Raw genomic sequence first — 12,925 nt, 5'->3', positions numbered from 1 at the left:
GTATGAACTAGATTCAGCAAAGAGAGGCCCACTATATAATAGCAGAAATATAGAAAGCGGACTTATGCGGTCAGCGAAAAACCCTACAAAAATATCCACGCTGAATATCCAAGAACCCCCGCACCGACTAACGGTGTGGGGGGAGAATATCAGCCCCCTTAGAGCTTCCAGCAAAATCAGGAATCACATTATGAACAAGCTGGACAAAAAACAAAACAATACAAATGATCAAAAGTAAGAAAGCAGGACTTAGCTTATCTTGCAAAAATCAGGACCAGAAGACAGGAGCAACCAGACAAGGGACTGATTACATTGATGCCAGGCAATGGACTAAGAATCCAGGAAGTTTAAATAGGAACACCCAGGGTCTAACAAACCGGGTGACTACCAACCTGGGGAAAGACAATCCAAGGCCATACCGCTAGTGACCACAAGAGGGAGCCAAAAAGTATAGTTCACAACAGGAGACTGTGTAAGATATATATATATATATATATATATATATATATATATTTACAGCTTTGGCATAAATTAAGAGACCACTGCGCAGTTTTATAAAAATTAGCTTCTCTACATGTCTGAAAGCCATTCCATTCCAGTGTTGAATTCCAACCAGAGTACACTTCATTCTACTTAATGTGCTTTAACGAAGGAAAGCATAAAAAACCCTGCTTTGGTGTTCACAATCCTCTTGCAATAGGTCAAGCTGGATGGCAAAACAAGTGCTAGAAATATCCCAAAAGTAATAGGAATGAAAAAATAACTTTTAACCATGCCAAAAGAGTTGAAAAGAAAAGTCTTGAGTGAGGAAAAGAAGGACTAAATTCTGGCTTTAATAGCAGAGGGACACAGTGAGCGTCATGTTACCTCCTTCCTTAAAATTTCTAAGATGGCAGTCCATTACAACAAGATCAAGCAGCAGAGATTGGGGACAACAAAGCTACAGACTGGCAGAGGGTGAAAACAACTCTCCACTGACTGTGATGACCTTCATCTTATTTGAATGTCACTCAGCAACCACAGGATGACATCAAGTGACCTACAAAAGGAATGGCGGCTGGGGTGAAGTGCACGGCAAGAACAGTTCGTAACAGGCTTCTAGAGGCAAGTGTTGTGAATTTGGATTCTGGGCTCCCCCGGTGGCTACTGGTGGAATTGAACTGGTGTCTTCATCTTCTCTGTTCACCTGTTCCCATCAAGATGTGGGAGTCGCTATATAACCTTGCTTCTCTGTTAGTTGCTTGCCGGTCAACAATGTTATCAGAAGCCTCTCTGTGCTTGTTCCTGCTCCTAGACAACTACTAGATAAGTTGGACTCTTGTCCATGTTTGTTTTTGCATTTTTGTTCCAGTTCACAGCTGTAGTTTCGTTACTGTGTCTGGAAAGCTCTTGTGAACAGGAATTGCCACTCTGGTGTTATGAGTTAATGCCAGAGTTTTAAAGTAATTTCTGGATGGTGTTTTGATAGGGTTTTCAGCTGACCATGAAAGTGTCCTTTCTGTCTTCTGCTATGTAGTAAGTGGACCTCAAATTTGCTAAACCTATTTTCATACTACGTTTGTTATTTCATCTTAACTCACCGCCAATACATGTGGGGGGCCTCTGTCTCCTTTCGGGGTATTTCTCTAGAGGTGAGCTAGGACTAATATTTTCCTCTGCTAGCTTTATTTAGTCCTCCGGCTGGTGCTGGGCATCTAGAATCAACGTAGGCATGCTACCCGGCCACTGCTAGTTGTGCGTTAGGTTTAGTTCATGGTCAGCTCAGTTTCCATCTTCCAAGAGCTAGTTCCTATATATGCTGATGCTATGTTCTCTTGCCATTGAGATCATGACAGTTTGACCGGCCCGCAAAGTGTTAATTGTTTGGGCTGAAGCAGGAGATAGAGAAGTGTTTAAGGGAAATTTTTTTTTTTTTTTTCCCCTTCAGAGTTTTGCTGCCTAGCCCTTAATTGCTGTCTAGCTGCTTCTTACCTCCTCTTAACCCTTGAATGGCTCTGTGTCCACCTGTTTGTAATGGATCTTCAGAGTGTAACTGCAGGTTTGAATAATCTCGCCACGAAGGTACAAAAATTGCAAGATTTTGTTTGTCATGCACCTGTATCTGAGCCGAGAATTCCTTTGCCGGAATTTTTCTCGGGGAATAGATCCGGGTTTCAGAATTTTCGAAATAATTGCAAATTATTTTTGTCCCTGAAATCTCGCTCTGCCGGAGACCCTGCACAGCAGGTCAGGATTGTGATTTCCTTGCTCCGGGGCGACCCTCAAGACTGGGCTTTTTCATTGACACCAGGGGATCCTGCGTTGCTCAATGTGGATGCGTTTTTTCTGGCCTTGGGGTTGCTTTATGACGAACCTCATTTGGAGCTTCAGGCAGAAAAAACTTTGATGTCCCTATCTCAGGGGCAAGATGAAGCGGAAATTTACTGCCAAAGATTCCGTAAATGGTCTGTGCTTACTCAGTGGAATGAGTGCGCCCTGGCGGCGACTTTCAGAGAGGGTCTCTCTGATGCCATTAAGGATGTTATGGTGGGGTTCCCTGTGCCTGCGGGTCTGAATGAGTCCATGACAATGGCTATTCAGATCGATAGGCGTCTGCGGGAGCGCAAACCAGTGCACCATCTGGCGGTTTCCACTGAGAGGTCGCCAGAGAGTATGCAGTGTGATAGAATTCTGTCCCGAAGCGAGCGGCAGAATTTTAGACGGAAAAATGGGTTGTGTTTCTATTGTGGTGATTCTACTCATGTTATATCAGCATGCTCTAAGCGCACTAAAAAGCTTGGTAAATCTGTTTCCATTTGCACCTTACCGTCTAAGTTTATTCTATCTGTGACCCTGATTTGCTCTTTGTCATCTATTACCACGGACGCCTATGTCGACTCTGGCGCCGCTTTGAGTCTTATGGATTGGTCCTTTGCCAAACGCTGTGGGTATGATTTAGAGCCTTTGGAGACTCCTATTCCTTTGAAGGGGATTGACTCCACCCCATTGGCTAATAATAAACCACAATACTGGACACAAGTAACTATGCGTATTAATCCGGATCACCAGGAGATTATTCGCTTTCTGGTGCTGTATAATCTACATGATGATTTGGTGTTAGGATTGCCTTGGCTGCAATCTCACAACCCAGTCCTCGACTGGAGAGCTATGTCTGTGTTGAGCTGGGGATGTAAGGGGGCTCATGGGGATGTACCTGTGGTTTCCATTTCATCATTTATTCCCTCTGAAATTCCTGAGTTCCTGTCTGACTATCGTGACGTCTTTGAAGAATCCAAGCTTGGTTCGTTACCTCCGCACCGAGAGTGCGATTGTGCCATAGATTTAATCCCGGGTAGTAAATACCCAAAGGGTCGTTTATTTAATCTGTCTGTGCCTGAACATGCTGCTATGCGAGAATATATAAAGGAGTCCTTGGAAAAGGGACATATTCGTCCATCGTCATCTCCCTTAGGAGCCGGTTTTTTCTTTGTGTCAAAAAAAGACGGCTCTTTGAGACCATGTATTGATTATCGGCTTTTGAATAAAATCACGGTTAAATATCAATACCCATTGCCGTTGCTGACTGATTTGTTTGCTCGCATAAAGGGGGCCAAGTGGTTCTCTAAGATTGACCTTCGGGGGGCGTATAATTTGGTGCGAATCAGGCAGGGGGATGAGTGGAAAACCGCATTTAATACGCCCGAGGGCCACTTTGAGTATTTAGTGATGCCTTTTGGTCTTTCAAATGCTCCGTCAGTTTTCCAGTCCTTTATGCATGATATTTTTCGCGATTATTTGGATAAATTTATGATTGTGTATCTGGATGATATTCTGATTTTTTCGGATGACTGGGACTCTCATGTCCAGCAAGTCAGGAGGGTTTTTCAGGTTTTGCGGTCTAATTCTTTGTGTGTGAAGGGTTCTAAGTGTGTTTTTGGGGTACAGAGGATTTCCTTTTTGGGATATATTTTTTCCCCCTCTTCCATTGAAATGGATCCTGTCAAGGTTCAAGCCATTTGTGATTGGACGCAGCCCTCTTCTCTTAAGAGTCTTCAGAAATTTTTGGGCTTTGCTAACTTTTATCGTCGATTTATTGCTGGTTTTTCGGATATTGCTAAGCCATTGACCGATTTGACTAAGAAGGGTGCTGATGTTGCTGATTGGTCCCCTGATGCTGTGGAGGCCTTTCGGGAGCTTAAGCGCCGTTTTTCCTCTGCCCCTGTGTTGCGTCAGCCTGATGTTGCTCTACCTTTTCAGGTTGAGGTCGACGCTTCTGAGATCGGAGCTGGGGCAGTGTTGTCGCAGAAAAGTTCTGACTGCTCCGTGATGAGGCCTTGTGCCTTCTTTTCCCGTAAATTTTCGCCCGCTGAGCGGAATTATGATGTTGGGAATCGGGAGCTTTTGGCCATGAAGTGGGCTTTTGAGGAGTGGCGCCATTGGCTTGAGGGGGCCAGACATCAGGTGGTGGTATTGACTGACCACAAAAATTTGATTTATCTTGAGACCGCCAGGCGCCTGAATCCTAGACAGGCGCGCTGGTCATTATTTTTCTCTCGGTTTAATTTTGTGGTGTCATACCTACCGGGTTCTAAGAATGTTAAGGCGGATGCCCTTTCTAGGAGTTTTGAGCCTGACTCGCCTGGTAACTCTGAGGCCACAGGTATCCTTAAGGATGGAGTGGTATTGTCAGCCGTTTCTCCAGACCTGCGGCGGGCCTTGCAGGAGTTTCAGGCGGATAGACCTGATCGTTGCCCACCTGATAAACTGTTTGTTCCTGATGATTGGACCAGTAGAGTCATCTCTGAGGTTCATTCTTCTGCGTTGGCAGGTCATCCTGGCATTTTTGGTACCAGGGATTTGGTGGCAAGGTCCTTCTGGTGGCCTTCCCTGTCACGAGATGTGCGAGGCTTTGTGCAGTCTTGTGACGTTTGTGCTCGGGCCAAGCCTTGTTGTTCTCGGGCTAGTGGATTATTGTTGCCCTTGCCTATTCCTAAGAGGCCTTGGACGCACATCTCGATGGATTTTATTTCAGATCTGCCGGTTTCTCAGAAGATGTCTGTCATCTGGGTGGTGTGTGACCGTTTTTCTAAGATGGTCCATTTGGTTCCTCTGCCCAAGTTGCCTTCTTCTTCCGAGTTGGTTCCTCTGTTTTTTCAAAATGTTGTTCGTTTGCATGGTATTCCTGAGAATATCATTTCTGACAGAGGGACCCAATTCGTGTCTAGATTTTGGCGGGCATTCTGTGCTAGGATGGGCATAGATTTATCTTTTTCGTCCGCTTTCCATCCTCAGACGAATGGCCAGACCGAGCGGACTAATCAGACCCTGGAGACATATCTGAGGTGTTTTGTGTCTGCTGACCAGGATGATTGGGTTGCTTTTTTGCCATTGGCGGAGTTCGCTCTCAATAATCGGGCCAGCTCTGCCACTTTGGTGTCCCCGTTTTTCTGTAATTCGGGGTTTCATCCTCGATTTTCCTCTGGTCAGGTGGAATCTTCGGATTGTCCTGGAGTGGATGCTGTGGTGGAGAGATTGCATCAGATCTGGGGGCAGGTGGTGGACAATTTGAGGTTGTCCCAGGAGAAGACTCAGCTTTTTGCCAACCGCCACCGTCGTGTTGGTCCTCGGCTTTGTGTTGGGGATTTGGTGTGGTTGTCTTCTCGTTTTGTCCCTATGAGGGTCTCTTCTCCTAAGTTTAAGCCTCGGTTCATCGGCCCGTATAAGATATTGGAGATCCTTAACCCTGTTTCCTTCCGTTTGGACCTCCCTGCATCCTTTTCTATTCATAACGTTTTTCATCGGTCATTATTGCGCAGGTATGAGGTACCGGTTGTGCCTTCCGTTGAGCCTCCTGCTCCGGTGTTGGTTGAGGGTGAGTTGGAGTACGTTGTGGAGAAAATCTTAGACTCCCGTGTTTCCAGACGGAGACTCCAGTATCTGGTCAAGTGGAAGGGATACGGCCAGGAGGATAATTCTTGGGTGAATGCATCTGATGTTCATGCCTCTGATCTGGTTCGTGCCTTTCATAGGGCCCATCCTGATCGCCCTGGTGGTTCTGGTGAGGGTTCGGTGCCCCCTCCTTGAGGGGGGGGTACTGTTGTGAATTTGGATTCTGGGCTCCCCCGGTGGCTACTGGTGGAATTGAACTGGTGTCTTCATCTTCTCTGTTCACCTGTTCCCATCAAGATGTGGGAGTCGCTATATAACCTTGCTTCTCTGTTAGTTGCTTGCCGGTCAACAATGTTATCAGAAGCCTCTCTGTGCTTGTTCCTGCTCCTAGACAACTACTAGATAAGTTGGACTCTTGTCCATGTTTGTTTTTGCATTTTTGTTCCAGTTCACAGCTGTAGTTTCGTTACTGTGTCTGGAAAGCTCTTGTGAACAGGAATTGCCACTCTGGTGTTATGAGTTAATGCCAGAGTTTTAAAGTAATTTCTGGATGGTGTTTTGATAGGGTTTTCAGCTGACCATGAAAGTGTCCTTTCTGTCTTCTGCTATGTAGTAAGTGGACCTCAAATTTGCTAAACCTATTTTCATACTACGTTTGTTATTTCATCTTAACTCACCGCCAATACATGTGGGGGGCCTCTGTCTCCTTTCGGGGTATTTCTCTAGAGGTGAGCTAGGACTAATATTTTCCTCTGCTAGCTTTATTTAGTCCTCCGGCTGGTGCTGGGCATCTAGAATCAACGTAGGCATGCTACCCGGCCACTGCTAGTTGTGCGTTAGGTTTAGTTCATGGTCAGCTCAGTTTCCATCTTCCAAGAGCTAGTTCAGGTTAATCTTTGCGAAGGACGTATGAATCGACCGCATACAAGGTTATCCTGGAAAAACAGTTGAATCCTTCTTCTCAGGCAATGTTCCCCAACTCTGAGGACTGGTTTTTCCAGCAGCACAATGCGCCATGTCACACAGCTAGGTCAATCAATGTGTGGATGAAGGATCGCTGTTATGGACCTGGTGGTAAGGTGCACCCTGAATGACCTGATAGTATACACGGAATCAGGACTAGCTCTGGGGAAGTGGAAACTCTGCTGACCGCAAACCCTACTCTTATCACGCACACTAGAAATAGCCGTGGAGCATGCCTGACTCTGCCTAGACGCCTCTTCACAGCCTAAGAGCTAACTACCCCTAAAGATAGGAAACAAAGCCTCACCTTGCCTCAGAGAAATTCCCCAAAGGTAAAGGCAGCCCCCCACAAGTATTAACTGTGAGTTAAGAGGAATATACAAACACAGGAATGAAATAGGTTTCAGCAAAGGAGGCCAGTCTAACTAAACAGATTGAGGATAGGAAAGAGATCTTTGCGGTCAACACAAAAAAATACAAATAACCACACAGAATGTGCAAAAAGACCCCCGCACCGACTCACGGTGCGGTGGTGCCACTCTGCACCCCCAGAACTTCCAACTAGCAAGGAAATATCATGTTTGCAAGCTGGACGAGAATATTAGCAAGAAAACAATAAGCAAAAAATAAACAAGAAGGAACTTAGCTTCTGCTGGAATAGACAGGTCCTCAGAAAGGTCCCAGAGAGATCTGAACCAATGCTAAGACATCGACAGCTGGCATACACTAACGATCTGAGTGGAGTTAAATAGAGAAGCCAGTCTAGCAACAAATGAGGAGCAGGTGAGGAAAGCACCTCAATGGCTAGTAGCTCCACTCACAGCCACCAGAGGGAGTTCACAGACAGAACTCGCCGAAGTACCATTCATGACCACAGGAGGGAGTTCGAGAACGGAACTCACAACAGATCGCCACATCAAATCCCTGCTATGGCCAGCCCAATCTCCAGACCTGAACCCTATTAAAAGCCTCTGGAATGTAATCAAGAGGAAGGTGGATAGTCACAAGCCATCAAACAAAGAAGAACTGCTTACATTTTTTTATCAGGAGTGGCATAAGGTCACCCTAATGCAGTGTGAAAGACTGGTGGAAAGCATGCCAAGACGCATGAAAGCTGTGATTAAAAATCATGGTTATTCCACAAAATATTGTTTTCTGAACTCTTCCTAAATTAAAACATTTGTATTGTTGTTTCTAAATGATTATGAATTTATTTTCTTAGCATTATTTGAGGTTTGCAATCACTGCATTTTTTGTTATTTGACCATTTCTCATTTTCTGAAAATAAATACAAAATTTAGTGCTTGGAAATTCGGAGACATGTTGTCAGTAGTTTATAGAATAAAAGAGCAATTTACATTTTACTCAAAAATATACCTATAAAGAGGAAAATCAGACGAACTGAAAATTTTAGAGTGGCCCCTTAATTTGTGCGAGAGCTGTATATATATATACAGTATTCTAAGTGTGGTCGAACTAGTGACTTGTATAGAGGTAAAATGATGTTCTCCTCATGAGCATCTATGCCTCTTTTAATGCATCTTATTATTTTATTTGCCTTTTTAGCAGCTGCCTGACACTGGCCATTAAATGTGAGTTCGTCATCCACCCATACCCCCAGGTCTTTTTCATTGATGGTTTTGCCCAGTGTTTTACAATTAAGCACATAGTTATACATCTTATTACTTCTACCCAAGTGCATGACCTTACATTTATCCCCATTAAAGCTCATTTGCCATTTACCAGCCCAAGCGTCTTGTAGGACTTTTACCAGTGGTTATCAGATGCAGTCATTGGCAATACTTGTAAAGTTATTTTTGCCAAATATCTAAATTGTATCCTGTCAGTAGAAACTCAGATCCCAAATTTGTTGTTTTGACTTATAAACTTTCCATCCAGAACAACCACCTTCACTCCATGAATTTCCATGAAAGAAAACAATTTTAAAACTGAAAACATCCAGTTTAAGGTATTTCATCTACTCAGGACTTTTCAGAGATCTACCGTTAGATCCCCAATTTACTGCATGTCTGTCTAGGATCTAAGAGGCTGAATCAGTAACATCACTGTTGCGTATGTCAGTCTTAGGGCGGCACATTCAGTATTTGGTCAGTATTTTAAATCAGTATTTCTAAGCCAAAAAATGCAGACGTGGTGACATGTTTCTATTATATTTTTCCTCTGATTGTTCCAACTCCCGATTTTGGCTTACAAATGCTGAAGTAAAATACTGACCAAATGCTGAACATGAGAAAGTGGCCTTATTGAAATATTCACTGGAGTACAAGGCGTGGAATTCATTACTAAGCATGTACCTCACCATTTCTGACTTAACAAATGTCGCATTTTTAATTAATTTAACAGGTGGAAATTACCACACCTCATCCTACTCTGGCTCCTCTCCAGCCCATGTCAGTGCATTTGTGCGCTACTGCGCTTTTGAGAATTTTCCGAACCTTTATGTTAGTTACATGTCGTAAAAGTTTAATAAATCAGCCCCAAAGTATTTTCCAGTGTAAGAAAAACTATTCAACAGAGAATTGTGTTAGTGAAGGCCTTTGTACACACACATGATTATTCATAGAAATACATGACTGTAACCTGATAAATAAGTGATTAGGTCACAAAAGGTGCTAATTGCCAGACAATTTCTACAGCAGGCTACTCAAAACATGTTCAGAAAAATAGGCATTAACTATAAAGATTTGAGAAGAATCAAATGTGAATTGACCAGGAAGTCATGACCCTCTACTGCTGTCATATTCCAGAACTGCAACTTTCCGGGAGGGTCCAGAAGTACAAGGTGTTCAGCACTCATAGACATGGCCAAGGTAAGGGAGGCTGAAACCCAACCACTCCTGATCAAGACACAAAAGTGGAAACATCAAGACTGGGCCAAGAAATATCTGAAGATAGATCTTTAAAAGGTTTTATGGACTGAAGAGATTAGTGACTCTTGACAAACAAGATGGATGGGACCATGGCTGGACTAGTAACGGGCACAGACCTCCACTTCAACTCAGATGCCTGAAAGGTGGAAGTGGGACACTGCTATAGGCTGATATTATTAAAGATGAGCTAGTTTGACCAGTTGGTGTTGAAAATTTACTCAAAATCAGCTTCCAAACCTCCTGCCAGTTTTTAGAAGACAGTTTTTTCAAGCACTGGTACAGTTCCCGGTGTTTGACTCGGCTTTGACTCTGACTTGACTTTGCGTCTGGTCCCTGATACTTCTGCCTTTTGTCTGGTATTGACCCTTTGGCTCTCTACTGACTCTGTGCTTGTTTTTTCCCTTTGTACTGCGTGACAGTCTAGGTTTTGACTTGGCATGTTTGACTATTCTGCTGCCACCTGGTGGTAGCTTCGCTGCAGCACTGCAGGTCTGCCCTTGCAGACTTGTTACCATTCTTTCAATCTATTGCCATCTAGTGGAAGCTGCAGTTACCTGCATAGCTGCAGCGTGACATTATGACTATCATTGACAAGAAGAGGAACTATATTGGTCAATGTTTTTTCTTTAATTGTCAGAAACTTATTTTTGTACATTTTGAGTTGTTTTGTTACTATTCTCACTTTAACAAATGAAAATAAACAATTGAGTTAGAAAAATTTACATTTTTCATTTAGAAAATACCAAAGAAACAACTTCACACAGGGCAATGTAATAGAAAAAATAATGATATATCTTTATTGTACACTGATCATATAAAAAGCGCAGCAATTCCCAAAACTACAGGAAGAAAGATGGTGGGGTACCGCCAAACAACATCCCCAGGTCCTATTTCATTCATGCAGCATATAGCTTGCATATGATATGTAAATCAATAATTCATTTGTAAGAAAAAATAACAGTCCAAGTGTGCAAGGAGACAGCGCCATAAAGTGCAAAAAGTGCATAAGTAAATATAGACCAGAAATAGTCACATATATGCCCAAATAGGGGCTATACAAGGAGTATGAGTATAATAAAGTCATAAAAGATGCACAATATACACAGGCATGCAACACTGTCAAAATAACAAGTACTGATATGGTAAATGCAAAAGGACCTAAGACATAATTACCAATAGAGGAGCGTTAGGAGGACCCACCACACCCGACGCGCGTTTCGCAAGAAATGCTTCGTCCAGGGGTCAATTTTTCATTTAGTTGCATTAGAATTTTGCACACTTATAGTTGCCCAATGAATCTGCACAGAAAGATATTTTCCTAAGAAAGACAGGAAAGAGAAAACCTCACTTTTACTTTCTTAAATATTTAGGTAAAAGGTACAGTCGTGTTCAAAAATTTACATACCTGGCATGATTTTTGCTTTCTTGTCCTTTTGTCAGAGAATATGAATGATAACACCAAAACATTTTCTCCACTCATGGTTAGTGGTTGGGTGAAGCCATTTATTGTCAAACTACTGTGTTTTCTCTTTTTAAATCATAATGACAACCAAATCATCCAAATGACCCTGATCAAAAGTTCACATACCCTGGTGATGTGGGCCTGATATCATGCACAGAAGTTGACATAAATGGGTTTGAATGGCTACTAAAGGTAACATCCTCACCTGTGACCAGTTTGCTTGTAATAATCAGTGTGTGTGCATAAAAGCTGAGTGAGTTTCTGGGATCCAGACAGTCTCTTGCATCTTTCATCCAGCCACTGATGTCTCTGGATTGTGGATCATGGGGAAAGCAAAAGAATTGTCAATGGATCTACAGGAAAAAGTAGTTGAACTGTATAAAACAAGAAAGGGATACAAAAAGATATCCAAGGAATTGATAATGCCAGTCAGCAGCGTTCAAACTGTGATTAACAATTGGAATATTGACTAAGAAAATTGTTGTCCACAACTGCTAGGAAAATTGTTTGGGATGCAAAGAAAAACCCACAAATAACATCAGCTAAAATACAGGATTCTCTGAAAACTAGCGGTGTAGCTGTTTCAAGATGCACAATAAGGAGGCACTTGAAGAAAAATGGGCTGCATGGTTGAGTCGCCAGAAGAAAGCCTTTCCTGTGCAAATGCCACAAAGTATCTTGCCTACAATAAATAAAACAGCACAGAGACAAGCCTCAAAACTTCCATAACAAGTTAATTTGGAGTGATGAGACCAAAGGTGAACTTTTTGGCCACAACCATAAAAGTTACATTTGGAAAGAGGACAACAAGGCCTATGATGAAAGGAACACCATTCCTACTGTAAAGCACGGAGGTGGATTGCTGATGTTTTGGGAATGTGTGAGCTACAAAGGACAGGAAACTAGGTCAAAGTTGAAGGAAAGCTGAATGTAGCATGTTATCAGCAAATACTGGAGGCAAATTTGCACTCATCAGCCTGGAAGCTACCCATGGGACATACTTGGATGTTCCAACATGAGAACGATTCAAAACACAAGGCCAAGTCGATCTGTCATTGGCTACAGCAGAATAAAGTGAAGGTTCTGGAGTCGCCATCTTAGTCTCCTGACCTCAATATCATTGAGCCACTCGGAGGAGATCTCAAGCATACAGTTCATGCTAAAGAGCCCAGGAATTTAAAGGAACTGGAGGTTTTTTGCCAAGCAGAATGGGCAGTTTTGCCATCTGAGAAAATAAAGAACCTCATCCACAACTACCACAAAAGGCTTCAAGCTGTCATTGATGTTAGAGGGGGCAATACACGGTATTAAGAAATGGGGTATGTGAACTTTTTTTTATCACGGTCACTTGGATGTTTTGGGTTGTCATTATGATTTAAAATGAGAAAACGGTAGTTTGACAATAAATGGCTTCACCCAACCACTAACCATGAGTGGAGAAAGCGTTTTAGTGTTTTTATTCCTATTCCCTTAAAAAATGCCAAGAAAGCAAAAATTCTGCAGGGGCATGTAAACTTTTGAGCACAACTGTATATTAATCTTTTATATTGACTGACAGCGCTGTAGTTGTTCAATAATAAAATTATTCATCAAAAATACAAATTGCCAAATAAATGTGCACAGCGTAGTGGAATATGTGGCCATTTTACTGGGTAACGACTACTGTGGGGGCCATCATACTGTGTGGGGGACAATAAGTGTCAGACAGGGGTGCCATGGGTCCACCATTTACCACCCTACA

This window comes from Ranitomeya variabilis, chromosome 1 (assembly GCF_051348905.1).
Source record: "Ranitomeya variabilis isolate aRanVar5 chromosome 1, aRanVar5.hap1, whole genome shotgun sequence".
Lineage (NCBI taxonomy): Eukaryota > Metazoa > Chordata > Amphibia > Anura > Dendrobatidae > Ranitomeya > Ranitomeya variabilis.
This window is presented reverse-complemented; position numbering follows the sequence as displayed.